A 25322-nucleotide genomic window follows, 5' to 3' on the forward strand; every position below is an offset into this window, starting at 1 on the left:
CTCCAATCTCTCAGGCTCTCTCTGGGTGGCTCTTGATCTGAGTAAGCAGTTTGACCTGGAGGAGAGTGTGCTGCCTTTGAATTCAGACAGGAATGGATTCCACAACCAACTTTTTTGCTCATCTAGTGGAAGTCCCTTATACTTGGCTTTATTGATGTTTAAAATGGGGATAACCCTCTCTACTTTAATTTGGTTAGTGACACTGAATGATTTGTAGGCACAAGGATCTAGCAAAATGTCTCGTCTATTGGAGGAAATGATCATCAGTGTCCTTTTCTTTTTCTTACAACAGGAGTAGCTACCATGGTAGGCTTCCTAGGCGTGGCCTTTGAAGTCGCTCTGAACCTGAGAGTGATAGAACCCTGGACAAGTTCATTAACTTCTGAGACTTCCTGCCTCAACTCTTAAAGGTAGGCACCATTGAAAACATCTCACAGGGTACTGTGAACAATAGCAGAAATGACACATGCAAGTCACCCAGCATAGATCGTGACACTGGGCGGACATTTGTCACAGGTCAGTTTCCTTGGGATGCACATGCTGGGTTGGAGATCAGCATGTAAGATGTTTATTAAACAGCGCTCTTGGGATGAATGCTTATGGATGAGAAGAGAAGGAAGCAGGATTGAGAAAGTAAAAGAGGTTCAACATAGTTGACTTGACAACTTGATACCAAGTGGCCATTTTGCCTCATGCCAATACTAAGAGTTCATTATTGGCCCCCATAATGGGCGGGTTGGACATTCAGCCATGAAGACAGCTAGATCAACCTCGATATGTTGGAGTACATGCTGATGGCTCAGGTGCCTGCTTCATCCCTGGTCATCTGTACATTTCACACGTGTGCCTTTGTGCCTTTAACTGCAATGGCTGAGGATAGAGGCTGGCTGAGGTCAGTGGACCAAAGCATTTTGTCTCTTCTATAGTTCAGTGCCTCTTTCAAGGTTGAATACTCTCTGAAGGTCGTTAATATGTCATGCACTTATCAAGTTTCAGTCTCTCAGCTTCAGATCTATTATTTTAAAACTGAATAAAGCAGTTTTAAGTTTACAGAATAATTGTGAAGATAGTACAGAGAATTACTGTATATCCATCACCCAGTTCTCCCTATAACTAACATCATACATCTGCATAATATACTTGTCACAATTAAGGGATAAATATTAGCATATTATTGTTAACTGAAGTCCGTTCTTTGTTCAGATTGCCCCAGTGTTTCCCTCATGTTCTTTTCTGCCCCAGGATCCCATCCAGAACCACACATAACATTTAGTAGTCAAATCTCCTTAGACTTCTCTTGATTATGGTCTTTCTTTGGACATTCTTTGTTTTTGTTGATTTTGACAGTTTTGAGGTCAGTTATTATATAGATTATTCCTCAGTTGGGATTTGTCTGAGGTTTTCATTGTGGAGTAATGTGCTTTGGGCAAGAAGGTCACAGAGTTATAGGCCACTCTTCACATCGTTTGAAGAGTACATGCTATTTGTGTGACCTGTCAGAGTCGACGCTAACTCTGGTCATCTGGCTTGCAATGATGTTTGTCAGAGTCTCCACTGTAAAGTTACTCTTTTTATAAATCTTTTCCCATGTTGTACTACCTTGAGGGTGAAGGAGTAGCTACATTAATTACTCAGAATTCTTCAGCATGGAAGATTTGTCTATTTTCTCCCACTTATTAATTTATTCAATTATTTATTTACACCACTATGGACTTGTAGAAATTAATATTATACTTTGGACAATAATTCAACACTCCATTATTTATCTTATTGCTCAAACCATTCCAGCTCTGGCCATTTGGAACTCTTTTAGCTGGCATCTGGATTCCTTTCCATTACAGTGGGATTCCCCATTACTATGCATTTTTCCGATTGGTTTTGTTTTTTTGCATTTTCCTATTTTTTGGCATCTTAGATACTCCAGGCTCATTTTGAATATTTCCTGCCTCAGTCCTAGTATCAACCAGTTCTTCAACAAACCCTGATTCCTTTTATTAGAGAACAACATTAGAAACTAAGATCTGAGTTCTAGATATGTTTACTATAATTAAGGGGTCTTTGCTTCCCAGCCCTCCCTCTCGGGTCAAGGAGATATATGGATGCATTCCTCTGTGTAAATATTTCTATATGTAACCACATATATCTTTGTTGTTGTTGTTCAGTCGCTCAGTTTTGTCTGACTCTTTGTGACTCCGTGGATGGCAGCATGCCAGGCTTCCCTGTCCTTCACTATCTCCCAGAGTTTGCTCAAACTCCTATCCATTGAATCTATGATGCTATCTAATGATCTCATCCTCTGTCACCCCACCTTATCCTCCTGCCTTCAATCTTTCTCAGCATCATGGTCTTTTCCAATGAGTCAACTCTTTGCATCTAACAGCCCAGGTATTGAAGCTTCAGCTTCAGCATCAATCCTTCCAATACTAAGCCAAACATGGGTTCATACTGATGTCTCCAACTCTCATCTATTACCACATGGAGAATTCTAGCCTCATTCCCTCGCTTATTCATAACCTCCCACTTCAACAGTGTGAGACCTGGCTTCTACCATCTACTTAATTGCCCAGCCCAAGTATACATGCATAATGGTGTCAGAATTGTTAACCCAAACCTTGGGTTAACAAAATTATCAACTGGAACACAGTGCTTATGTAAAGTTCCTTTTGCCTTTAGCCTTTCGAATTCTGCACATTTCCAAATTGAGTTAAGTCAACTCTTTAGTCCTCTAAATTCATTTTCTTTTTGGCTGCACTGTGCTGTATGCAGAATCTTAGTTCCCTGACCAGGGATCAAACTTGTGCCCTCTGCAGTGGAAGTACAGATTCCTAATAACTGGACCACCAGGGAAAACCTCTCTAAATCCATTCTTCATCCTGCACTGTGATGCTGGAGCGGGACCGTATTTTATCTTTCCCATCTGGCACGGTATTAAGCTTTGTTATGGGCATTAGAAGGACTCTGGTGGGATGTGGAAAGAGGAGGAACTTCTCTTCTTGGTCTGTGTGGTCTTCCCTGCTTGGTCCTGTGACAGCGTAGCAGCCACCAACACATAGGACATCCAAGAACACTGCCTTTTTGAGCAAGTTATGCCATCAGGGCTAGCTTCATGGGCATATAATCAACGTAGTCACACAGGACTCCATTCTCCTAAAGGGCTGCATGCTTGGTTTAATGCTCTGTGAACACCATCTTGAAGTTCCTAATGATTTTATCTTTTAACTTATGCCTATCAGGGAAGTCCAGTAGGACAACAGGGCATGTGTGTATGCAGGGGAAATAACCAGGTAACAGTGCATATACTGTCAGATCCACAGGCAGAGCAGTCAGTGTTCAGCATGCACACCAAGCAGTCAGCCTGGGTACCTGGTGCACCTAGGCATACCTGGGACTGGTCAGGGCTCTGAAGATCGCAGGGGTGGCCTGGACTGGGATGGCAGCAGCAGCAACAGAAACAGCCATGGTGGCAGCCACAGTCCTGGAAGAAAGGAGAGAAAGCTCTTGAGTTTAATGCTGGGACCTGTGGTGAGAAGCCAGCTTTCCCATTCATCCCTGGAGGCTGGTGCTCTGGTATCTGCACAAATATTAACTCTTCAGCCTGAGGGCTGAGAGAGGGACTACCTGTGCTCAGCCAGTAAACATTTCAGTAAGTTATTACAAAAGGAAAGTGTGATACTGTGAGTTATAATAAGAAATGTATTATTGGTCTTCATCCCCATTTCAGGCACAGTTCAGTTCAGTTCAGTCGCTCAGTCGTGTCCGACTATTTGCGACCCCATGAATCGCAGCATGCCAGGCCTCCCTGTCCATCACCAACTCCCGGAGTTCACTCAGCCTCACGTCCATCGAGTCAGTGATGCCATCCAGCCATCTCATCCTCTGTCGTCCCCTTCTCTTCCCACCCCCAATCCCTCCCAGCATCAGAGTCTTTTCCAATGAGTCAACTCTTCGCATGAGGTGGCCAAAGTATTGGAGTTTCAGCTTTAGCATCATTCCTTCCAAAGAAATCCCAGGGCTGATCTCCTTCAGAATGGACTGGTTGGATCTCCTTGCAGTCCAAGAGACTCTCAAGAGTCTTCTCCAACACCACCGTTCAAAAGCATCAGTTCTTCGGAGCTCAGCCTTCTTCACAGTCCAACTCTCACATCCATACATGACCACTGGAAAAACCATAGCCTTGGCTAGATGGACCTTTGTTGGCAAAGTAATGTCTCTGCTTTTGAATATGCTATCTAGGTTGGTCATAACTTTCCTTCCAAGGAGTAAGCGTCTTTTAATTTCATGGCTGCAGTCACCATCTGCAGTGATTTTGGAGCCCAAAAAAATAGAGTCTGACACTGTTTCCACTATTTCCCAGTCTATTTCCCATGAAGTGATGGGACCAGATGCCATGATCTTCATTTTCTGAATGTTGAGTTTTAAGCTGACTTTTCACTCTCCTCTTTCACCTTCATCAAGAGGCTTTTTAGTTCCTCTTCACTTTCTGCCATAAAGGTGGTGTCATCTGCATATCTGAGGTTATTGATATTTCTCCCAGGAATCTTGATTCCAGCTTGTGCTTCTTCCAGCCCAGTGTTTCTCATGATGTACTCTGCATATAACAGAGCTCCTCAAACCCTTGGCATTTGCTAACTGCTAAGAGGTACTTTTGTTATGTTAATGTGGTGACTTTTAGAAAGCATCTAAGGAGGTAGGTTAGGCTTCCCTGGTGGCTCAAACAATATAGTGTCTGCCTGCAATGCAGGAGACTGGGGTTCAATCCCTTGGTTGGGAAAATCCCCTGGAGAAGGAAATAGCAACCCACTCCAATACTCTTCCCTGGTAAATGCCATGGACAGAGGAGCCTGGTAGGCTACAGTTCATGGGGTCACAAAGAGTCAGACACAACTGAGCAACTTCACTTTCATTTTCAAGGAGGTAGGTTAATTGCCAGGAGAATCAATCATATGATTAGAAGGTTGAAACTTTCAGTCTCCTCTTCTGACCTCCATGGAGGGAAGAGCAGCTGGAAGTTTAACCAATGGCTGATGGCCAATGATGTCTATGTAATGAAGCCTCCATAAAAACCCAAGGGATAGGATTTAGAGAGCTTCTTGATTAATAAACATCTGGAGATTTGGGTGTGGCTCTCATAGACAGGACATGGAAGCTCCTCGCCCTTTCCCCATACCTAGACCTGTGCATCTCTTCTATCTGACTGTTCCTGAGTTATATCCTTTTATAACAAACCAGTGATCTAGTAAGTAAAAGTTTTCTCTGAGTTCTGTGAGCTGCTCTATCAAATTAGCCAAAACCAAGGAGTGGGTTGTTGGAACCTCTGATCGATGGGCCAGGTGATGATCTGGACTTGCAGCTGGCATCTGAAGTGTGTGTGTGTGTGTGCAGGGGGAACAGTCTTGTAGAACTGATTCCTCAACCTGTGGAATCTGATTCTATCTGTAGGTACTGTCAGAAATGAGCTGAATTGTGGGACACCCAGCTGGTATCTGAGAATTGTTTGAAAATGTGGAGGAACTGCCCCCTATTACCACAATACACATTTTTATTAGAACCAGAGCTCTTTAGAAAGTATAAACAAGAACATTGCAATAAAGCATATCAGGGAATTACTAGAATTCTTCAAAGAGTGTAGAATTTCTGCTTTTGAATTTGCTGCAAGATTGGAAAGCATAGGTCCATACACTAGAAAAAGAAATTAAATTTTAAATTGTCCCATTTAATGGAAAGAGCTGTAGTTTCATATGAAGTTTCCAAAGAACCAGTTGCTAACAAGAAAGGCAATTTAAAAATCGATGTATTCTTGTCATAGAAGATGTAGCAATACTGCATAACAGGCATTTTGAGTTATATACAAATCACAAAGTCACTTTAATTTCTTGTACAAATTCCATGAATTATAGGAAATGTCAGAGGAAGCATTAAAATGTCATTGTATAAATTTATGTTTAAAATTAAACTCAGACTTAAACAAAAATGATTTGTATGAAGAGTTAAATCTTTTTAGAAAAGGATTTAGAATCATGCTCTAGATGTACTAAAGTCTTATTTTGAAATAATTTGTCTGAAATTTGTCCCAGTGTTGTCACAGTCTGTAATATACTCCTAACAACTCCAGTAATGGTTTTATCAGCAGAAAGAACCTTCTCAAAATTAAAAATTATTTTCAATCTTACATTTTCTAAGAGCAAACCAACATTGCTTTCGATTATATCATTGAAAATGAGGCTGCTAAGTTTTGATTAATTTGTAGAAAAATAAGCCAGAAAAATCACGATTCAATCAAGATATCACATTAATAAAATATTATTATTTATTGTGTTGCATAAAATGTGATATTCAAAATATTAATAAACTCCATGTAACTTTTCTTCACCACTTTCTCTCTAATACCATTGGGTCTCTCAAGTCCTAAGGCCCAAATAGCTGTGCTGTTTGCACTGCACTGTGGACCTGCCACAAAGCCCTTTCGTGCTTTCGGTACTTGAAGCTGGCAGCCTTTTTGATGATTCAATGTGGGAGACAGACCCTAGGGTACTCCCTGTAGTGTGGGCAGGACCTGTGATGTGCTTGTAACAGATAGATTATGGCACATGTGATAAGGTGTCGCTTCTTATCATCCATCCTTGATGTCCTTTATGATACAAATTGAGTAGTACTCTTGTTAGCCACCTAACGATTTTGCCCCGTGTGCATGCTGTGTTCCATAGACAGAGATGCAGCTTTGGGAACTGGGGCTCTCTCCAGATGCAGGAGACCTGAAAATAGGTTATCTGCTATTAAAGGCTATCTGCTAAAAGCACACCCAGCAACTGGGGCAAAAATTCTTCATTAAAGGGGCACTTGGGCAATCTATCACAGAATCTGTCCATCACAGTAATTAATTATTCTTTTTCCTTTATATGTAAAAATCAGATACACTATGAAAAAAATATGTGCAGCTCTTACCTGACATCTTGAAAAATGTTGGGCATCTGGGAAAACAGGCCATTATTCCGAAAAGTGGTAGAACTAGGGTCAGCCTTGTTTAGAGGGAAATTCGGTAGTCTCGTCTATGTTTCGAATGGCCCAGAGAAGATTTGTGCCTTAAAATGTTTACCCCAACTACAGTCCTAATTTCTTCCCATTGCCCACTCTTCTCACACTCCATGAAAAAAGATATTTGGGCAATATAGCATTGTTAATCAGCTATACTCCAATACAAAATTGTTGTTCAGTCACTCAGTCATGCCCAACTCTTTGTGACCCATGGACTGCAGCCCACAAGGCTTTCTTGTCCTTTACCATCTCCTGGAGCTTGCCGAAACTCGTGTCCATCGAGTCAGTGACACCATCCAACCATCTCATCCTCTGTCATCCCCTTCTCCTCCTGCCTTCAGTCTTTCCCAGCATCAGGGTCTTTTCCAATGAGTCTCCTCTTCACATCAGGTGGCCAAAGCATTGGAGCTTCAGCTTCAGCATCAGTCCTTCCAACAGATATTCAGGGTTGATTTCCTTTAGGATTGACTGGTTTGATCTCCTTGCTGTCCGAGGGACTCTTTAGAGTCTTTACCAGCACCACAGTTCAAAAACATCAATTTTTTTGGTGCTCAGCCTTCTTTATGGTCCAACTTTCACATCCATACATGACTACTGGAAAACCCAAAGCTTTGACTATATGGACCTTTGTTGGCATAGTGATGTCTCTGCTTTTTAATATGCTGTCTAGGTTGGTCACTGGCTTCTCTGATAGCTCAGTTGGTAAAGAATCCCCCTGCAAAGCAGGAGACCCCAGTTTGATTCCTGGGTGGGGAAGATCCACTGGAGAAGGGATAGGCTACCCACTCCAGTATTCTTGGGCTTCCCTTGTGGCTCAGCTGGTAAATAATCTGCCTGCAAGGTGGGAGACCTGGGGTCAATCCCTGGGTTGGGAAGATCCCCTGGAGAAGGGAAAGGCTACCCACTCCAGTATTCTGGCCTTGAGAATTCCATGGACTGTATAATCCTTAGAGTTGCGAAGAGTCAGACGTGACTGAGCGACTTTCACTTTCAGTTTGGTCACAGCTTTTCTTCCAAGCATGAGTATGAAAAAGCAATACAAAATAAAAAGTTTAAAGTTAAAAAAAAAAACACATGTAGTAATAAAATGTAAGAAATTCCCATCCAAATCCATCTGCGAAGGGTCATTCAGGAAAGGAAGCCTAAGATAAAAATTAACAGCTAAATTAAGATCCTTCAAATCTGTTTTAAAAGTATCCTCTAGAACAATCCAAAGGGATAAGACAATTAAGGTGGCCCCCAACCCCAGGCAGGGAGTTAGGATTTGTTCCCTGAGCTCAGTACAGCCAGATGATGGCACACAGACTGTAAACTCTGAGCTGCCCCTCCTGCATGCATGGTCACATCCACAGTTACTGTGGCATCAGTCAGTCACAGATCATTTCTTACCAAATAGCCTACAGTTGAAGTTATTTGAAGATATGGGCACTGCATGTACTTCTTCAGAGGAAATGGGGAGACATTGAGAAGGAAAGATTTTACTCTAGCTCATTTCTATAGCTAATCTTTGCCCCAGTTCCCATGAGCTCTTGGTTTTGTGTGTCTGTTCTAGTTTGAGGAAAATTTTTGGTTTTGATTAACGAGTTAGGTCTCAATAATGGGAAGTTGAAGGGGGTGGATAGAGATTTAGGAGTCTGGCAGTATTTTGAATTCCAAGCTATCTGTCTAAAATGCTCTGATTCAGAGAAGTTACTCAGCCTCTGACTTTAGATAGAGAGGGAGTTCCCCCAGAAATTTGATTCCCCCTTTATCCCTTCCCCCAGGGTGGAGAGCTATAACAACCACCTGTCAACATGAGGAGTGAGCCAGGACCGCAGGACAGATGGGTCAACACAAGCAGACTGAGGCGAGCACGGTGCATGAGGAAGCTTTTCCCATTTTCCATTTCTTCCTTTTATAAATTTTAACCTCTTAACATTTAAACTTTTCCCATGATTCTTATTCCTGTGGCTAGCTCTTTTCTTGTTATTATAGTTTACTCATAGATACGATAAATGAATATAGTAAATGACTGCTGAAGGTCGACCAGATGGCTTGATGACTTCATTTACTCTCTCTTTGGGAAAACAATTGAAAGAAATCCCCACTACTCATTCTCCTGCAGGCAGAGGTGTGCAGTGATTGCTTCTGAAAATGAAAAGATAAACACTCTTATTGTGTGCCTGGAAGCTCTGGGGATCCTAGAGACACTCACTGCTCCACCATTTTATTTGAGAACATAAGGAATTAATTGTACACCTTGCCGAGGGAAAAGGGCATATTGTATATTCCAAATATCAAGATCTTTCTTTTAAGATTAGAATACATAGTTGACACAGAGAAAATGCTTTCAAGATGTTGTGGGGGGAAAAAAAAAAACCTCAAGACTGGAGTTTTTATAACTTGATATTATTTGGCACCTGCATAGTTCCAAATCTCTGTGGGATACGACTGTTGTTTCTCAGAGACTGTAATCCAGACATCTATAATCAAACATGAATTCTCCCAAAAGATACAGAAAGAAAGCATGGGAGAAGATACAAGAACTCTTCTCAGGAGTTTCTAAATATTTCCCGATACGAGAGCTTGAGAGACCAGTTCCCCCTCGGGGAGTTCCAGGTTTCTGAGTCTGGAGGGTAGGCACATGCTTTGCAGTTCATCCACACTGGATCTCAGCATGAACCACACACATGGATGGGCTTTCTCTGACTGTGTAGAGGATTTCAGACAACCAGCTGGGAAGGAAAAAACAGGGGAATGGACAGGACATTTACAGTCACATCAGGGCTCTGATCCCATCTCTTAGCTATGTGCTTTTGCTGTGCCTCAGTTTCTCCATTTGAAAAATGGAATTGGCAATATTTTACTTGCCAATCTATGTCTATGGCAATAATTAAATGAGAAAAATAGATAATACACTCCTTGCACAAAAGAGATATTTAAAAATGCATGTGTGGTTAGTTCCATGAGGGAGGGACTCTTGATACCCAGCACTTTTCAGGGCCAGGTATGTAGCAGATGCTCAAGAATATTTGTGGAATAAATGAACCATATTAATACTTTTGAATTTTCCATCATTGTCACCTATAAATTAGACAAAATGTTTCACCACCTATGAAGGGAAGACCACACTGTTTTATAAGGAGAAACCATTGCAGGGTCTCACTTTCTAGATTACATACTCTAATATCCTACTGGTAGGGATGTAAATTAACACTACTTTAGAGAAGAATTTGGAAAAATAGTTTAATAAAGTTATATGTGCACACCTCTTGAGAGCAGCAGTCACACATGTAGGTATATACCCTAAGAACACATCTTTGTATACAAGGTTACATATGCCAAAATATGGGTGTTCGTAATAGTAAACAATGGAAAACAACCTAAATGCTGAACAGCTGGAGAATCAATACAAATATTCTGTATACTCTTAAGATGATATTTTATAACAAAGAAAATTTAAAAAAATAAAACAACAGATGCCAGCATATATGACTCTCATACATATAATTTTGAGCAGAAAATTTTATTTGCCAAAGAATACACAAAGACTTGACTAAAAAGTTTTAAAAAATGCATAACAGTACCATATATTGCTTAGGGGCAAAAATGTATATAATTAAAGTATAAAGACTTGCAAAGAATAATAAATACTATACTCAGAATAGCATTCCCTCTGGGGTGGGGGAAGGGCATTGAAATCAGAGAATTTGATACAGAGGAATTACATAAAAAGAGGTAGGCACAAAGGTGTTAGATGTATAATCTATTCATATATCCTAAAAAATGAAACTTTATATTTGAAAGGATCTTATCATGTAAGAACTGAATAAGTCCTAGGACACTAGTCCTACCTCTCCATTCTAAAGACAAGAAACTTCAAATGTTGGAAAGTGAAGTGACTTGCTTAAGGGTTCACAATCAGATGGTAGCAGGGCTGGGATGACAATCTAGATTTCCAGGTCCCAGGACAAAGGTTTTACACTGTTCTTTTTTTTTTTAATTGAAGTATGCAAAGTGATTCAATTATACATATATATATATATATGTCACTCAGTCGTGTCTGACTTTTTGTGACCCCCATGAACAGTAGCCCACCAGGCTCCTCTGTCCATGGGGATTCCCCAGGCAAGAATCTTGGAGTGGGTTGCCATGCCCTCCTCCAGGGGATTTTCCCAACCCAGGGATTGAACCCAGGTCTCCCATACTGCAGGTGGATTCTTTACCATATGAGTCACCAGGGAAGCCCAAGAATACTGGAGTAGGTAGCCTATCCCTTCTCCAAGGGATCTTCCCAACCCAGGAATTGAACTGAGGTCTCCTGCATTGCAGGCAGATTCTTTACTAGCTGAGCTACCAGGGAAGCCTATATATATATATATATATATATATATAACTTTTCAGATTCTTTTCCTTTATAGGTTATAATAAAATACTGGGTATAGTTCCCTGTGCTTTGCAGTAGGTCCTTACCTGTTTTATATGTAGTAGTTGTGTGTGCCAAGTTTCTTCAGTCATGTCCAACTCTTTACAACCCTATGGACTGTAGCCTGCCAGGCTCCTCTGTGGGATTCTCCAGGCAAGAATCCTGGAGTGGGTTGCTATGGTCTTCTCCAGGTTATAAAGTAGTTACACTGCTCTTTTTAACTACATTGGTCTTATTTCTTTTTCCTTCCTGGAGGCAGGAAACCGAGCCTACGTGTGAGCAGGGCCGTCAGCAGAAACTTCAGATGTGTCACAGGTGAGCCACACAACGAAGGCACAGAGAAAGGGCTTCTGAGTCCAGGCAGACAGGATATTCTTGAAGAGATGTTTACCAGTTTCTCACAGACTTTCGTTTCCTGTCTTAGAAAAATCACAGGGCATTCATAGGAAAGGTCATCTGAGCTTGCTCACATTTTCACTCTGGTCCCCAGAAAACTAGGACCAGAGGTGGCAAATCTACGACTCACTATCAAGACAGCCAGACTCCTAGGAATTTCAAAGATTTGCATCCTTGGAACTCTCAAGGTAGGAGACCATAGTTCAAGATTTCAAGGCTCCATGGAGATAACCGCATAGTGGCAACAAGTTTATGAATGGACAAATGAAACCTCCATGGATATTACTTCATGTATATAAAACAAGACAACATGGCCCAAGAGATGCTCACATTAATGCCACGCTTTGTATCGTGCATCAGTACTCATGTATCCCCTGCAATGAATTCCCACTCTTCACTTTTACATTCTCCTGCCCATTAAGATTCAAAGCAGATCCAGAAAGTTCAGTTGGCTTTGTTATTGATAGTCAGTTCAAAGGGGTATCAGGGTCTATTCTTCCTTCCTATGTTCTAATGTCTTTCTAGTTTTTTAAACCAATGTTTTTAATGCACATCTATCTGTCTCGTGTGTACCCCAGAGAAACAGAGTAACCTGACTCCTTGATGGAGAAAGTTGAGGGTTTCCATATTGAACCAACCCTCCTCTGTACCTTGGGGACTTTCTCTACCTGCTCCCCTAATCCCTGAGTTATGTACCTGTTGCTCTGTTATGGCCATGACCTGACACTGTACCTCAGAACAAGGCACCATCTCCCACCTGGATCCACACTCCTACGTCCACCCTCAACCAGTGAACATTCAGCCCAAGGCCAAAGCTCAGTTGACCTCATCAGCTGACCTTACCTCTCCTCTCACTAACAAATCCCTACACTATTTTGACTTGGTCTCCCTCTTTGTCTCTTTTTCATTTCTTGGTCTATGGATATTCCCAAGTAGATTGATATTTATACTGGAGTTTCCTCAGAAAACTTCTTTGGAAGAGATTGATGTCTATTAGAATTCTGCTCAAGAAAATTTCATGGGTAGAGTGCAGTTATTGGGTCTGCTTGTCGACCCACAGATATTCATCCAAGCTGCAAAATGTCACTATACCTTCACCTCCAAGGACTGCAAGGCCTGGATCTGATGAAGCTATAGAGGGGCAGTGCTCAAGTTTGTTTTTAACCTCAGGTAAAATTCGTATCTCCCTATTCTCCTTACTCTTTTATTTAGGCCAGGAAGTAAAAGTGAAAAGTGAAAGTGATAATTGCTCAGTCATGTCCGACTCTTTGCGAGTCCATGGACTATAGCCTGCCAGGCTCCCCAGCTCATGGAATTCTCTAGGTGAGAATACTGGAGGGGGTAGCCATTCCCTTTTCCAGGGGATCTTCCCAACCTAGGGATCCAACCTGGGTCTCCTGCATTGCAAGCAGATTCTTTACCATCTGAGCCACCAGGGAAGCCTGTTTAGGCCAGGGGCCCATGCCAATTATCCCATGTTTTATGCCAGAGTAAGTTTATGTGTCTTGCTTTCCTTTACTGTTTTGTATAGATCCTTCAGGAGAAGAGCCTGTGTGACATAAGGGAAAATGAGGTAGAATCTTTGAGCAGCTCAAGGGAGGCTCACTAGGCTCTACAGGGAGGAGGCCAGGATGGGGAAGGCAGGGTCTCTTGTAACATAGTCAGGACTTATGATCCAGCAAGATCCAAACTGCTCCAAGAAGGAAAAGCTAGCTGAGTGAAAAGCAGCTTTTCTTTTGAGCATTGCAGATGCACAAAACTGACCCTCATGGGTCAGTAAGGCTAGGCTACCTGAGATCAAGGCTGAGATAGTGGACCAGAGGCTACTTGAACAGTGTTTTGAGTCTACCTGAAGTCTTACCTGAGGTTATATCAAGAGTCCCAAAGAAGTCTAAACAGGAATGAAAGGAGATGCTTGTTATGCAACTCTGATCTTAGGTCTTATTCTCAGACTTCATTTCTTTTTTGTGTGTGATAAATTAATACTTTTGATAAATTCTTCAAAGTTTTATGAAGAGCATAATTGCATCATCATCACGTTAAGACTATTTCTTTAGTAGAACATGTAAACTAGACTTTTTTTACAACCTTGTTTATTTATTCACTTAAACTGTACCTCTAAAATGTATAGTTTATATGTGTTAAGTATGCTTAAGTTTTATTGAAATATATCTGTATTTTAAACATATGTCTTGGCAAGCGATGCTCTGGTTTGTCTAGAAGCAGAGGTAAAGGTAAGTTGATATTTTGGATTTTTCCTTTTAACTCTGAATTTTTCTTCAGAGAGGCTGAAATACAGGACCACAAAAATGAGACAGTAGGATGATTCTTTGGTCTTCTGAGCATAATCACATGTACTTCATTTGTTTTTCATTGAAAAAGAAGCTACCACATGAATCTCGTAAGTTAGCCTGGGCCTTGCTGACAGAAGACATAGAGCCTGAGGGAAATGGTCTTCCACAAATGAGAAAAAAGAAATAAAAGAACCAAAGGGCAACATTGGGAAAAAATTAGAGAGAAAAAAATCAAGATAGAAAAGACACCAGATTGCTTCTTTAAGTATTTGGGGCTTTGAACCTCATGTTTGGGGTACAGCTGGTGACAGATTTTTTTCTTGCTGTTACAAGTTGGTAACTGGAAATTCTACTCAGATGAAACCACAAATACATTCCCAGACAATACACTAAGCAGAGATTCCGCATGTCACCAAGCGGCATACAGACATGTAGGCCAAAGGGTGAAGTCCAGGAAAGCAGGCCTTGATGAAGATTCCTTGATCACATTGGGCAGCAGTAGGTAGTGACAGTTTCCACCCAAACCCTTGTTGTGTGGGCCCGCCTGGGAGCACGCTTCCTGTCACCTCCTCAGCGAAGCCTTCCTGACACTCAGCTTGTCCTGGTATGGGGCGATTGGCTCTCTTTTAAATTTCTTTTTTGAATAATTTACTTACCTATTGATCTATTTATTTTTGGCTGCCCTGGGTCTTCTTTGCCACTCGTGAGCTTTCTCTAGTTGCGACAAGTAAGGGTTACTCCACTTTTGGTGCACAGGCCTCAGCGTGCAGGCTCAGTGGTTGTGGCACATGGGCTTATTGCCCTGTGGTATGTGAGATCCTCCCAGACCAGGAACTGAACCCGTGTCCCCTGCACTGGCAAGTGGATTTTTAACCACTCTGCCACCAGGGAAATCCTGATTGGCTGTTTGAGCCATTTTTTTTTCTTTTTTCAGAATGGAGCCCAAGAATGAGTCAGACTAATGATGAGACAAACAGTATTTTTCTAGCTCAGTTGCCACATCAAATTCCTGACAAATACTTCTGGAAAGTTCCCAGGACGGACCTCAGGGATGCTGTGTGGACTAGCTAGCTCTTCTGGCTGCAGGTTAGCCTAAGTTTCCTGTCCTTAAGGTGCACCAGAGGCTGCAGTATCCACCTGCTGATGCCTGTGCCAAAGGTACTCATGATAGAGTTGCTTTTCTGACCGCATTTCTGCTGCTTGCTTCCAAGGGGCTGTTCTTGCCAGCCTTTGCTCTCATAAGTCATCCCAACCCTGTGTGTTTACGATTTCAAAGCCACTGTCCCTATGTCCTTTCATTACTGAAACTTCTGGTGTCAGTGTCAAGGGGGTCTGAAATATTAGAATCTTATTGAGATTTTGTTAAAATGACTCTCGAATTCTTGGCTTGCTTGTCACTGCCTACTCCAGTTGGCCTGCAGAACACACGGAGTGACGGAATTGTGTTGTAATCACTCCACCTCTCTAGCCCATGCTGCAAAGTTGTATGCCTCAAAAGTCTTCCCGGAAGACTCTTCGGGGCCTCTTGCACGCTGACCCCAGAACATCCCTGTCACCACCATCCACACTGCAGGGTCGGTCTCAGTGCCCACTGGGCATGAGGATCACCCTAAGTATGTTATCCTGAGGTGGGACACAGGCCTTTGGGGTTTTCAGTTCCCCAGTGATTTTCACCCACCGAAGGGTTCTCAGTACTGTTTTACACTTAAACATACAGACACATACAACTTTGAAGAAGATCCAAGCGGTTTATTTTTTACTCTTAAAAAATTTTTACACTTATCAAGATTTTGAAGGTAACAATGTTCATTGTAGCCATTCAAACATAGAGATGTGCATAACAAGTGGCCCAGTGGTAAAGAATATGCCTGCAATGCAGGAGCCACAAGAGACACAGGTTCAATCCCTGGGTGGGGAAGATCCCCTGGAGAAGGAAATGGCAACCCACTCCAGTATTCTTGCCTGGGAAATCCGATGGACAGAGGAGCCTGGAGGGCTAAAGTTCATGAGGTTGCAAAGAGTTGGACACAACTGAGCAAATGAGCATGCATGCATGCAACAATAAGGTACAAATACCACCTATGCTAAGCCCATTCCACTCCCCCCACCCCAGGTACTAGTGTTAATAAAGTAGTATTTTAAACTTTACTTTGTATTCATGAGAAGGATATGCCAATAGATATATAAGTTGTTGGCTAATTCACTTACAAACCTGTCTTTCTTTCTTGCATTGCCTTGAACATAACCCATCTCCTTTTCCGTTGGAGGCATACCTTCACCTTGGGGAGAATTATGTTTCTAGCGAGAGGAAGTAAAAGAGCTGGATCAGTGTTCCCCTTCTGTTACATGAAAATAAGATCTCCGACCCTGCAGAAAGACAATAGTCTGGCAAGAGAGGAAAGCTTTTCTAAATTTTTAAGCAAGGAATGCTGGACAGACTCTTATCGACTTGGCATCACCACTTTACTCTTCTGAGTTTTTCTCTGACCTACAGAAGGGACTCAGAGAGTATACTCTCCAGCGTCCTTTTTTATATGTGGTTCTGGGTCTGAGTTTGCAGAAAGAGGGAAATTTCTATGTGGGCCTCCAAGTTGAAGGGAGAGACTTAGACACCTACAGGCTGGCACAGGTCTGGGAGTAGGCAGGGAGGCCACCAAGGTCAAGGCCTCAGTGGTAACAATGTAGTTCAGGGTAACAGAACAAGAGGAACCAATTACATTCATGTGTTTACTCTAGAAGGGATTCTCCTGCACCAACTGTGTGCCTGACATGACTCTCTGAAGGTGCCAGGGAGGCAGCAATGAGCAGAACAGACCTAAATCCTGGTCCTTGTGGAGGTCCCTTGGAGCAGGGACTTCAGCAGAGAGGAAGCTCGTGTGTAGTAGTAAGTGGGACAGAGCTCCTCCCCCAGAGCACAGTGAAGAACAGCAGCTGGATGGGCTACCCTGGCCCCTTGTCCCATCATCAGCCACAATCCCCAGCAGTAACTTCCCCAGATGCCATCTTGGAAAGAGGAGGAGAGGAGGAGCATTAGACTCTAGATACCCACAAAGACACTGTGCTGACCTGAGGCAGGGATGCTTTAAACACAAGAAGGGAAGGGGGTGCCAAAAATGCAACTCTCTAGACATTTTCCACTCTCTAGACATTTAGAGATTCCAGAAGAAGATTTAGTTTCTACAGAAAATAAGTACACATACAGCCTAGAATATCTTGCTTCCCAGGTGGCGCTTGTCGTAAAGAACTTGCCTGTCAATTGCAGGAGAGGTTAGAGATGCGGGTTCAATCCCTGGGCCAGGAAGATCCCCTGGAGGAGGAAATGGCAACCCACTCCACTATTCTTGCCTGGAGAATCCCATGGGCAGAGGAGCCTGGCAGGCCACAGCCCATGGGCTCCCAAAAAATCATTTCACATGCAGACTTATTTCTGGTTTTGCTTTTAAAAAATGGGATCCTACCTGTAAACTTCACTGTCTAAATTGTCATTCACTCAACTCCATGCCATCGTAGAGAAACCGCCCAGCAAATGGTACATCTCACTTTCATCATTTGAGTAGGCGGATGCAAAGGAAATGTGACTTGTAGGAGGGGTTCCAGGATCCTTTAAAATGAACAAAGAGGCTTCCAAAAGGAAGAACTCACTCAAAATTTTGGTAATTATTGAATCGCTATTGCTATTGCTAAGTCACTTCAGTCATGTCCGACTCTGTGCGATCCCATAGATGGCAGCCCACCAGGCTTCCCCATCCCTGGGATTCTCCAGGCAAGAACACTGGAGTGGGTTGCCATTTCCTTCTCCAATGCAGGAAAGTGAAAAGTGAAAGTGAAGTCACTCAGTCGTGTCCGACTCTCATCGACCCTAGGGACTGCAGCCTTCCAGGCTCCTCCATCCATGGGAATGGGGACCTACAAATTAAGTGACTGTGCACGGCAGTTGCATGGTGAGCTCGTTGAGTTTCTAGGTGGGCACCATTCAGAATAGTGTCAAAAAGACTGATAAGAACTCATTGGCTTAAGGTTGGTTATATTGAAACAAATATGGGTTGATTATTAGGGGAGATGTCTCAGAGGGTCAATTCAAAAAAAGGAGTAAGAATCTGAATTATAGGGAAAGGAATGGGGTTTTGTTACATTCAAGTTGGGCAATTCATTGTGTGTCAGTCGCTCAGTTCTGTCTGACTCTCTACGACCCTGTGGTCTGTCCATGAAATTCTCTAGGTAAGACTACTGGATTGGATAGCCATTCCCTTCTCCAGGGGATCTTCCCAACCTGGGGATTGAACTTGGGTCTCCTGCATTGCAGGCAGGTTCTTTACCATCTAGCCACCAGGGAAGCCCCGGGCAGGGAGTGGGTTGGTCTAAAGGCTGACCTTCTGACAGAAGCGGCCTTGGACGCTCACCTCTAGCTCCTGGGTTTTTAGGTGAGGCAATTCACTAAATATAAAATATCTACAAGAAGCCTTGATGATACTGTTTATAGAGATAGTGAGTGAATAAACACATCAGTGAGTGAGACTAAGGGTGAAGAAAATACACCACTCATGGTATAAAAAATTAATGGGAGTTTTAAGGGTCTAATACATTAAAGCAACAGTTAGAACTGGACATGGAACAACAGACTGGTTCCACATAGGAAAAGGAGTACATCAAGGCTGTATACTGTCATCCTGTTTATTTAACTTCTATGCAGAGTACATCATGGGAAATGCTGGACTGGAAGAAACACAAGTTGGAATCAAGATTGCCGGGAGAAATATCAATAACCTCAGATATGCAGATGACACCACCCTTATGGCAGAAAGTGAAGAGGAACTAAAAAGCCTCTTGATAAAGGTAAAAGTGGAGAGTGAAAAAGTTGGCTTAAAACTCAACATTCAGAAAACGAAGATCATGGCATCTGGTCCCACCACTTCATGGGAAATAGATGGGGAAACAGTGGAAACAGTGTCAGACCTTATTTTTCTGGGCTCCAAAATCACTGCAGATGGTGACTGTAGCCATGAAATTAAAAGACACTTACTCCTTGGAAGGAAAGTTATGAGCAACCTAGATAGCATATTCAAAAGCAGAGACATTACTTTGCCAACAAAGTTTCATCTAGTCAAGGCTATGGTTTTTCAGTGGTCATGTATGGATGTGAGAGTTGGACTGTGAAGAAGGCTGAGTGCTGAAGAATTGATGCTTTTGAAGTGTGGTGTTGGAGAAGACTCTTGAGAGTCCCTTGGACTGCAAGGAGATCCAACCAGTCCATTCTGAAGGAGATCAGCCCTGGGATTTCTTTGGAAGGAATGATGCTAAAGCTGAAACTCCAATACTTTGGCCACCTCATGTGAAGAGTTGACTCATTGGAAAAGACTCTGATGCTGGGAGGGATTGGGGGCAAGAGGAGAAGGGGACGACAGAGGATGAGATGGCTGGATGGCATCACTGACTCGATGGATGTGAGTCTGAGTGAACTCCGGGAGTTGGTGTTGGACAGGGAGGCCTGGAGTGCTGTGATTCATGGGGTCACAAAGAGTTGGACACGACTGAGCAACTGATCTGATCTGAATACATTAAAGAATATAAAATTGCATAGCAAAAAGTTATTCCATTTGCAAGTCTCTTCATATATTCTGATTCCCCAAAGGAGAAAGACTTAATGCAGGACTATGATTTGATCAACACTTTTTAACCCTTGCCAGTCTCCTTTAAAAACAGAGGGAAAATAAGTCATAGACTAGGAGCCTTTAGCAAGCCATATCTAGACAGAAGTTGATAATTTGTGCTATTTCCTTTGAATTAATGTTCACTGAAACATTCTATTTATGGACTGAATCTTGTTTTCCATCTATCTGATGAGATGAAATGGTTTGAAAATATACTTATTTATGTAAAAATGAGAGATAAATTAGTAATTGAGAATTAACATATACACAATTATATATATATATATAATAGATAAACAATAAGGATCTACTATATGGCACAGGGAACTATATCCACTATCTTGTAATAGCCTGTAATGGAAAAGGATTGAAAAAGTATATATATATATATATATATAAAATGTGTGTGTATTTGAATTTCCTTTTGTACACCTGAAACCAACACCTTGTAACTATATTTCAATTAAAAATGTCTAAAATTTTAAAAATGAGAGAGTAAATATAAAGAAACATATTAATGAAACTGTGTATGTAGTTCAAGTTATGGCAATATTTGAGCACTTTATTTGAATAACAAATATTTGAGAAGAACTCATTAACGTAAAAATGATGCATATACCATGGTTCTTCAAACATTTGTTCTTTAAAGCAGATTAGACACGTCCCTGGTTGGCACTACTAGTGGCTTAGCACATTTTGTCTTTATAGATCCCCTCTCCCCCACAAAAATTTATCTCTGTTTTTCCCCAATACAAGGGCTTTATGGGACTTTCCTAATTACTTGAGCCAAATTAAGTAAAGTTTTATTGTAAAATAAACCTAAGGTGGAGTATTAGTCCCCAAAAGAATAACATTGCCCCAGGAAATTGGGTGATTGTTTTATGACAAGCAAATTTAGATGAGGGGACTTGTTTGGAAAGCTTGTGGTATCCTTGAATATCTAGTGCAATTGATGGAGAATAAATATAATCATTTACATGCCAATCCTCTAGTCAATTCTCATTCACTCTGGCTTTTTCTGCCATCGTAAAGTATGAATGGAAGGAGACAGACAAAAAAAGCTGCAGGGACCTCTACTCAGTATTCTGTAATGACTTATATGGGAAAATAATCTAAAAAAGAATGGATATATGAATGTGTATAACTGATTCACTTTGCTGTATGGTAGAAACTAACACAGCATTTTAAATCAGCTATATTCCAATAAAGTTTAAAAAAAACCTTAGAAGATAAAAAATATGAGAAAGGAAAAAGATTTACTAAATGTGACAGTGATATGAAGAGAGGTTGGAAAGTAGGTTGATGGGCTGAAATAAATGGAGAAGGAAAAAATTAAAATGGGTAGCATCTTAGTAGAGAAGGGATGTTACAGATAACCTATTCCAGGAGAATGCAAAATGTATATCCTTTGGAAATTAATTGACAGATGTGAGTTCCACTGTTGGCTTCACACCTTAGCAGCTGCAAGCCTGAATTTCTCCATGCATGTAATGGAGTAATTCATCTGGAGAAAACACAGGAATAGGGAAGGTAAGGGACTATGATAGGGAGTGGCTCTAGATGGTTGACTGAGACAGTATTCCCCTCTCTAAGAGAGTTTGGAAGTCATAATTTTTGATAAAAGTAATTAGAGCCTATAGCAATTATTTTCATGGAGATCCATCAAATTATATCTGTTGTTCAGTTGCCAAGTCATGTCCGACTCTTTGCTACCCCATGGACTACAGCATGCCAGTCCTTCCTCGTCTCCCTGTCCTTCACTGTCTCCTGGAGTTTGCTCAAACTCATGTCCATTGAATCAGCGATCCCATGCTCAGTTGCCCCTTTCTCTTCCTGCCCTCAATCTTTCCCAGCATCAGTCTTTTCCACTGAATCGACCCTTTGCATCAGGTGTCCAAAATATTGGTGCTTCAGCTTTAGCATCAGTCCTTCCAATGAATATTCAGGGTTGATTTCCTTTAGTATTGACTGGTCTTTTGTCAGACAAATATTTTCAGAGCACAGCTAGAGATTAACAATCATTTTTTCATGAAAAAAAGCACAGGTGATACTTTTCAAGGGTCTATCAAATATTAAATTGAAGTTTAAAATCATGCCCATCTTTGCCCATGAAGATTCAGGTTTCTCTTGAAGTTTAAAGAATGTAGGCCTCTTTCCATGCATCCTATTGACTTTAGAGTGGCAGGGTTCAGGCACTGCTCTCAGTCAGCTGCACTAAGAGGAGAAGATGTTGGCCAAATTGCCCATCCTAGAGCCATGAGTTGTATTTTCAATATAAAATATGTTCCCCTACAAGTGATTAGCTATAATCACCCTAAATTTCTTTCAGATCCTGAGCCTTTGGATCTAAGCTAATTTGCATGTCTGTCATAAGGGCTGGCTTTGTGCTGAAAATCTGGCCCCATCATGTTAGGAAATGCAATCTAAACAATGTCATCTTTATTAAGTGAGGACAGTCCCCTAAGTCTGACAGCCAGTGATTTAGAGTACGTAGGAGGGGAGGAGAGCAGGGTAGTGACAGGTCTTGGTGGAGTACAGCAGGGTTTGCTTGGGGTCAGTATACATGTGGCAGACAGCAGGTTTGATGGAGGCAGTGTGGAGAAGTGAGCAGATGGAGTCCAGATTTGGCAGAATGGGGATCCCACACTCATTCTTGACATGTAAGTAAGAAAGGGCTGGAGATTTAAGATGAAGCCAATGTGTCTAATGCAATAACTAATCAAAGAAATCAGACAGACCTCTCTGTCCAAAGCAGGAATTGGCTGAGTTAACCTTTTCTGACTGCCTAAAGTATAGGAGACAGGCCCTCGGTCATGGACAACCGTGCCTTATTTCCTTGAAACACCAAAAGCAGCTCATCACAGTGTATTAAGGAAGCTTTTTTGGGAACCAGAAATTCCAGCTTTCGACATCAAGAATATCCTTAAGACCCTTCAGTTCAGTTCAGTTCAGTCGCTCAGTCGTGTCCAACGCTTTGCGACCCCATGAACTGCAGCACGCCAGGCCTCCTTGTCCATCACCAACTCCCAGAGTTCACCCAAACTCATGTCCATCGAGTCAGTGATGCCATCCAGCCATCTCATCCTCTGTCGTCCCCTTCTCCTCCTGCCCTCAATCCCTCCCAGCATCAGGGTCTTTTCCAGTGAGTCAACTCTTCACATGAGGTGGCCAAAGTATTGGAGTTTCAGCTTTAGCATCATTCCTTCCAAAGAACACCCAGGACTGATCTCCTTTAGAATGGACTGGTTGGATCTCTTTGCAGTCCAAGGGACTCTCAAGAGTCTTCTCTAACACCACAGTTCATAAGCATCAGTTCTTCGGTGCTCAGCTTTCTTGACAGTCCAACTCTCACATCCATACATGACCACTGAAAAAACCATAGCCTTGACTAGACGGACCTTTGTTGGCAAAGTAATGTCTCTGCTTTTGAATATGCTATCTAGGTTGGTCATAACTTTCCTTCCAAGGAGCGAGTGTCTTTTAATTTCATGGCTGCAGTCACCATCTGCAGTGATTTTGGAGCCCCCCAAAATAAAGTCTGACACTGTTTCCACTGTTTCCCCATCTATTTCCCATGAAGTGGTGGGACCAGATGCTGTGATCTTCGTTTCTGAATGTTGAGCTTTAAGCCAACTTTTTCACTCTCCTCTTTCACTTTCATCAAGAGGCTTTTTAGTTCCTCTTCACTTTCTGTCATAAGGGTGGTGTCACCTGAATATCTGAGGTTATTGATGTTTCTCCCGGCAATCTTGATTCCAGCTTGTGCTTCTTCCAGCCCAGCGTTTCTCATGATGTACTCTGCATATAAGTTAAGACTCTTAAAGCTTACAATTTTCTTAGGTCACAAATTTCAGAGAGTCTTAGGATTGAATACATCTTCAGGTCACTAATTTAGTGAGAACAAAAATAAGAAAGCATGCTGTAACTGGCAAATTCTGTGCAACTGAAGAGCAGACTCATTAATGAGTGATCCAGCCCTGGGTTGTTGAGTGGTGTTCCAAGCAGCCCAGCAAAGCATACCTTGAGAAAGAAGCAGGGAAGTCAGGGGTCTACTCAGATGCTGAAGGCCAAATGTTTATGCCTGACTCAGCCAGAGCACCTTCATTTTCTTTTTACCAATGTCCACATTGGGATTCTAAACCAGTTTCTTTTTAAATTAGGGGCACTTCTGAGGTTATATTCACCTTAAGAATAATTTACATGGCTCAATCTCCCCATTTCCCTTGGAAGACTTGAACAAGCCTTTTGTCTTGTTACTGTCTAATGTAAGTATATGCAGTGATCCGGAGATAATCCCAGCTCTCTTGGAAGTTGCAATTCACTGGGGTGAAAGTGGAAGACATCTGAGTATTAGGCATAGTGTTACCAGAGAATACGGTAGGAGGCGCTCTAGATCAGTGTGGAGTGCTCCAATACGTCTTTAAACTTCCAGATTCTCCCGAAGTCTATAACTCTCTCTTATTACCCACAGGATCCCAGAGGTCCCCTTGGGTTCTCAGATGCTCTGACAGACAGTGGCCTCGTTGCAGGTGACTTGGAATTGCCACTTGTATGAAGGCTGCCTGGTGGGCTTGCTAGACCACCTCCTAGCAGCAGATCCACTCACCAGAAGACTCATCTGGACCAGGCTCCTCATAAGAAGTACACACGAAGTCATCAGAGGCAGAAGCCTCTCTTTCTCGTCACCAACCTGCTCCCACCTCAGGTGTCCTAAGTTCTGCCTTTGGTCTCCTAATGTTTTAGCTCAAAACCCCTATGTGTCTTCCAGTAGCACCTCACCCATCAGGAGAATCTGAAGTTCCTGTGAGACCTGTTCCCAAACCATTTTCTTTTTTAATTAATTAATTTTTAATCAGAAGATAATTGCTTTACAATAAATGCTGTGTTGGTTTCTACCATACATCAACATGAATAAGTCATAGGTATGCATATGGCCCCTCCCTCTTGACAGAAAGCATGTTTCCCCACTCTCAATGGTGCAATACCCTTGGTCTTGAGAAAGAATTCCCTGGTGTCCATGTGGTTGAAAGAGTGTAGAGAAAGAGGTAGATTTTCACTCAGATCTAGAGTCATCCTTGCACAAACACACAGAAAGGGAAAGAGAATTATATATATATATATATATACTTCCACATATCAATGACACATTGAATATTCAAACACTTAATATACTGCTACAATTCCCTTTGTGGAAAATTGTTTGATAGAGAAACATGAAGTGAAGTGAAAACTTGTAACAAGGTCTGACTCATCTAGGAGTCAGGAAGTCATCTCTGAGGTGCCAAGGAGAGAAGAGAGTGTTCTCAGCATGGGAAGGATCCTGAGGCAGTCTGGGGCCTGACATTGTCAAAAACTGAAGGAAGGCCAGTGCAGATAGAGATGACAGCATAAAGGGGAGAAGAATACGTGCAGAGATATCTTGGAGAGATATGTGGGCGCAAGTCATCAGGAGCCTTGTAGGCTAAGTCACGGGTTGAATTCATTCTAAGTGAGCTGATGGACCGCTATTTGTTGTATTTACTGAAACTGAAGAAAGGTAATGATGGG

General features: G+C 42.0%; 1 long non-coding RNA gene across 6 annotated transcripts; it reads left to right on the top strand.

Moving 5' to 3' along the window:
- Positions 1-183: 183 nt before the first annotated feature.
- LOC147367514 (uncharacterized) lies at positions 184-24675 on the top strand. 6 transcript variants are annotated; one of them, XR_015169203.1, is made up of 6 exons: positions 187-410; positions 11697-11752; positions 11928-12021; positions 12894-13003; positions 15062-15213; positions 24247-24675. It is a non-coding gene; the product is annotated as an uncharacterized LOC147367514 (long non-coding RNA). The 6 variants fall into 6 exon arrangements; XR_015169201.1 differs by having other exon boundaries at positions 189-410; positions 11693-11752; XR_015169204.1 differs by lacking the exon at positions 15062-15213 and having other exon boundaries at positions 184-410; positions 11693-11752.
- Positions 24676-25322: the final 647 nt, after the last annotated feature.

This window comes from Bos grunniens, chromosome 8, assembly GCF_055505025.1.
Source record: "Bos grunniens cultivar Pamir isolate PY7600 chromosome 8, Bosgru_T2T1.0, whole genome shotgun sequence".
NCBI classification, from domain to species: domain Eukaryota; kingdom Metazoa; phylum Chordata; class Mammalia; order Artiodactyla; family Bovidae; genus Bos; species Bos grunniens.